We start from the raw sequence: 5,365 nt of genomic DNA, 5'->3' as shown, positions 1-5,365 counted from the left end.
TGTCTGCAAGATGACTTATTTCAGAGATAAAAGCAACTAAGCCACCTAGAATGGCAGCTTCTCAGGACCTGCAAAAGTCATGTCCCAGGTTCCTTCTCCTCCACTTCCATAACCCGCCTCTTTCTGTGCATGATTATAAAAGTGTTAATTACCCACTACCATCCACCTTTGTTTTTCACACAGTACTAAAAAGCAATTCAAGCCTGCTGAATGGAGGCCAGGCTCCCCGCTCCAGCACGTTCGTCACAAAGGAAAAGATACCATTTGCTGGTCATTACAAAGAAAATAACATTTGCTGGCCTCAGAGACTTACAGGAAAACACAGCTAGACCTGATTGTCCTGGGGTGGAGGATGTGTCTAAGGATCTACCTCTCCATCAAGTTTACAGTAATCAGCTACTTTCACACTGCTGCCGAAATTCTAATCACAGTGGGTCAACAGAGCACAACAATTTGTGCTCTTTGCCCTGGAGCCTCAGAGAAATTAGGCCACACCTAGTGAAATAGACCAAAAAAAAAAAAAAAAAAAGGTCAGGTTGTCATTAGTCAGAATGTAAACACCTCATGTTTCTCTATCCTCGGCACCCAGCAGAAGATACAGAATAGACACTCGGTAAACATTTGTTGGATGAGTGAATGAACTGGGAAATGATCTCTGCAGAGTGACATCAGCATCTGAAGCATCTGAAGTTTTTGCTTTAAAATCATGAGGCAACTTTTCTATCTCAGAGGGGCAGGTGAGCACATTTGCAACTCTAGATAATTTTGGAACCTGGTGTGTTAAGTAGAAACACTCCTGGATGCCAGTCCGACTGTGGACCTCCTCTTTATTGTACTGCCTGGAGCCTTATGTGAAAGAATTGAGCAGGAAATAATGCTATGCCAGGGTAGGGATGTCCACCATGGGCACAAGAGGGTGTCACAACAATGCATGTGTCTCTTTCCACACTGTCTCCACAAGTCAGAACTAATAAAACCCTGTTTCTCTGGACAGACCCAGATGACCCCAGCTGTTCTGAAACACCATCTCCTATTTGTCCCATCTTCCTTGTACCTGGAGCAGATTTTCTGAATGAGTTGGAATTTAAAACTACAGTGAGTCTGCCTGGGTACTGGAGCTCCTTTCTGAAACATGCTAGATGGAATTGTAGGGGATGACTCACACAGACTGAGTACTCCCTACCCGTCTGAACACGCTGAGTGTGGCCTGACATCGGGACTCCCAAAGAAAAATTTAAAAGGTCAGCCGGGAACTATAAGTGGAGTCAATCAGGAAGGAATGCCTTGGAAGGTGTGATCTCGCAAACCTATTCATGCAAAACACCCTAAGGTGAGTGGCCAAGAATATTTGTGAATCAAGGACATACTTTCCCAAAGGGGTCCTCTCCCTGGAACTGTACCACAAGGTAAGAGGGAGCGCCTATTCTCACCTGTTTGCCAGTCTTCAAGGTGGCAACTCGCCTCATACTCCCAGGCCAGACCATTGTCTGAAGAGAACAACCCATTCAAAGAGATTAACTACAGGGCAAGGAACCTAAGAATTAAGTGGCCCACATTTTGGGGTGTGTGTGTGTGTGTGTGTGTGTGTGTGTGTGTGTGTTGTTCCCCTAATTCTAAAACCGTCTGTTTCCTCTGCTCTAGTAGTATAATTAGAACTCTGATTATAACATCAGATGGATAAACGAGTTGTTTATGTGTTTAAGACCCAGTATCTCTTGCCTTCAATAGTAGACGAGTTGTTCATGTGTTTAAGACCCAATATCCCTGCCCTCAGTAGTAGAATCTATTTAGTTACCCTTAGCAGTTCTCCCTTGCCATGGACAAAATGCTTCACATAGAGCCTTGGGGGAAAGCAAGATAGAAAAGGACGATTAGAATCAGAAACATCTCATCTCTGGCTATTTTACATGGCTTCCAGCCAATCTGTTGGCAGCCCAGTATCTTTTCTAAAAATTGGAATCTGGATTTAGATTCTGATAGGTTTCAAGAATCACATAATTTCAGAGTTGGAAGACATCCAGATATCTCACCAACTATCTTGATACTTATAAAATTTTAAAGAAATTGATAGGCCCAGCAATTGCCTCTGCTCCATGAAGAAAGCTCATGGAGTGCTGGCACTGAAAAAAAAAGCAAAAACAAACAAACAGCACGTAATGATGCAACACTTTAGAGCTCTCACAACTGTCTTCAGAGTATAAGGAATATAGAGTTTCAAGTGGCATAGAATTGGCCACTTGAAACAAGGGAAGATGCAAAACGTGTTGGCAGGAACTGGAGAAATGTTTTTAAAATTCATACAATGACAGCTTTGTCAGGCTCACTAAAAGAAGAAACTGATAAAGAATGCTTTTAAAACAACATCCAGCTTTACATTCAGTCTAAAAGACAGGTATTGAAATGTATCAAGCAAGGGGACAATGAAGGGACAGTGAGTTCATTTGCCTGACAGGATACTTTGCATTTTCACTCCTAGGAGTGAGCCACGAAAGCCTGACAAATGACTCTTAAAGAAAAACAAACGTAAAGGCGGCTTAGGAAATACTCCAACCTTGAGCTAGCCAATGTCTAAATCATGTTACAGAAGTTTCCGGAAGAATCGAGCATTCCAGAAAATACCATCATAAATCACACATTTCCCCCTTCTGGAATATGTGCAAAAACAAGCCTTTCTTCAACAGGAAAATGGTGTTGGTGTGGGACATCTACTCACGGCATCCAGGAAGCAGATCTAGCAGCCCTGAGGTGGAGAATCACCCGGCAGGAAGGCCGGCGCTCAGCTCCCCAGCATGGTGCCCCACCATCACGTGGCACCTCCCACAGTCCCTGGTCAGTGGCTGTGATCTGTCTTCTCCATTTTTGAAATGGAAGGTCCAAGGGGCCCAGTGAGAACTCACTGCCTGTTGTGAGAAGCCGATCTGAGAACTGTAAAGTTGCCCACAGTTTCAAGGCTTGTGCAAGTCTGTGATTCACTCCACTATGGGTCCATGAAGCACGCCTAAGAGAAATTACAGGTTTCTCCTGTCTGAAGCAAATCCATTAAAGTGAGTCATCTGTTTGTCTTTCAGTTCTCCATCCTTATCTCAGATGATCGCATGAGACTCTGCTTGCATCTGCTGCGCTGGGGTAATTGGAACGAGGGTGATAAAATGCAAGGTTATGCCACTACTCTTGATGATTTTTAAAGGCTGATACTTTTTTTGTCTTTTTGCCTGTTCTGATGCTGAACTTGGAGGAAATTGACTGACAAACTGATGCATAAGTTGTGATCTAATTCCTAACCAAGCAACAGAGAGATTTCCGTTTTATTTTTGCAATGACCGGGACAAGGAGTTCTTACTGAGCCACTACATGGCTGTGGTAACTCAGACACAGAAGGCACTGTGGGGAACGCACACAATTTGACTTTAGACAGGGGAGTTGGTTTGCATTGTTCTGCTCACCACCAAACGGTCCCACACACTCCAGTTCTACTGTTGTCTACTCACAGGTTTCTTCCCCACAGAGATCTAAAGCAAACCCTCATTTAGATATTTCCAGGGGAAATGTGAACAGTAAGGAGAGGTAAGTGAGGAGGCAGTTTTGTTATGGGTTTTATAGCAATGAAGGTCAAGGAGGTGCTGTTTATGGAAATGGGTCAGTTCCATTTAGGTCAGTAGTTAAGAAGAACTGGCTCATTTGGGAAGTGGAAAAGCCAATATCAAGCCATTGTGTAATCAAAGGACTTTTTATTGCACATATTTACCGAACATATTCTATGTACAAGACACCATGATCTGCACTATGGGCATACAAAAGTGAGTAACATACTGAATAACAAAAGTGAATAACCCCATTCCCCAAAACATAGACATATGCACACAAAAAGACCAAAAGGAAATAAACAATACAACACAGTAAATACAAAAGTAAAGTGAAGGACACAGATTATTAAATTACAGGAAATCAGGTGGGGAGAATCAGCACTTCTGGTTGGACCAATCAGGGAAGACTTCTCGAAGAAGGCGGAAAGTGAGGGCGAGCTCAGGCACACATGCAGTGAGCACAGCTCTGTGATGTGTACTCTTTCCTGGCCAGGGAACTGTGTATTATGACCACAGTCATGAATGAAAAGATTTTTCAATGGTAAGCTCAACAAGTTTTGCTGACTGATACCCCTAATGTCGAACAGACCAAATCAAATGCTTAACTCTTTAATTCGGAAGTCAATGAACTAGTTCCCATGAAGGTGTCTACAGCCAAACTTATGCATGGGGGCATGGCTGTGTGTTTGCTTGTGTTTGTGTGTGGGTGGGTGGGTTCATATATTCACAGGACTCTAATTAAAAAAAAACAAAAACTAACATTTGAATTTGAATGAGCAATTATTATGTGCCAAGTACTATACTACTTTAGCTACATTTATCCACTTAAAGTCTAAAGAATTGAAATGGCTTTCCCAAGAATCATTATGTATTAAGTCTGATACTTACAAATCTGCCTTAGACACTATCAGTACCAACTTCTCCTAGGGTCACTTGACCAAATCACTTTGTTGGTGAGGTGTCAGCAGGAAACTGAATGTGTCTCTACCCAGGGTCATCCAGAGTCAAACTAATACATACAGTTCCTTGACATTTTTCAAGATGGTGTAGAGTGGGCTTTGGAATGCAGGAGAGAGGGCATAGCTTCTTCCAGGAATTCCCAAATAATTCCAGAGTTTTTCTCTCAGCATCCTGGGGGCTTTTTGGTTAATGATGAGGCTAAGGTGGGGTGTCTTTCCCACCATCCTGTCTCAGGGAGTGAGTATAGCTGAGTAGTGAGTACTTCCATACTAGATGTGACTGCTCAAGGCACAAAGCAAATGCGAGGCCAATCCCTCCCTCTCTCCCTAGTGCTCAGAGCTGTTATCTGTGAAAGGAGGTAATTGGAGTTAGTCTTTTATAAAATTTGTCCAGATTTATCATCCTATACCTATATTTGCTTCATGAAATTCCATTTTCACTTCAATATATGGACTCTGGGTAGGTGACATTTCTTTGTACCTAGGCCTGCACTGAGGAAAACCAGGACTATGTCTTTCTCACCCCTTCTCTTGAAAAGAATATACAAATATATTGGTAAATGGTAAATTAAAACCACTCTCTGACTTTATTTGTGAAGGATGCTTTTGTTGTCCCAAGATAAGCAATGCCATTTGAAAAATGACTCTTTCTCCAGGTTGATGCATTTTTTTAAACTTCAGATTGATGCTTTTCATCTGCTCAAACTTTCCTACTTTAGGAAGATAATTTGTAATAAGAAAGAAAAGAAAAGAGAAAAGGAAAGAAAGAAGAAAGAAAGAAAAGAAAGAAAGAGAAAGAAAGAAGGAAGGAAGGAAGGAAGG

The 5,365-nt window shown here is 42.1% G+C and overlaps 1 protein-coding gene across 2 annotated transcripts in view; it reads right to left on the bottom strand.

The window, feature by feature from the left end:
- ADGRF4 (adhesion G protein-coupled receptor F4) overlaps positions 1–2,964 on the bottom strand; it is a 25,026-nt gene extending 22,062 nt beyond the window's left edge. The window contains exon 1 of one of the 2 annotated variants that reach the window (XM_011986878.1): positions 2,714–2,964. The gene's annotated coding sequence lies outside the window, so the exon portion shown is untranslated. The remainder of the gene's footprint in view (positions 1–2,713) is intronic. The other variant, XM_011986879.1, reaches the window with a different exon arrangement.
- Positions 2,965–5,365: the final 2,401 nt, after the last annotated feature.

Source organism: Mandrillus leucophaeus, unplaced genomic scaffold (genome assembly GCF_000951045.1).
Source record: "Mandrillus leucophaeus isolate KB7577 unplaced genomic scaffold, Mleu.le_1.0 Scaffold3, whole genome shotgun sequence".
Classification (NCBI taxonomy): Eukaryota; Metazoa; Chordata; class Mammalia; order Primates; family Cercopithecidae; genus Mandrillus; species Mandrillus leucophaeus.
This window is presented reverse-complemented; position numbering and strand designations above follow the sequence as displayed.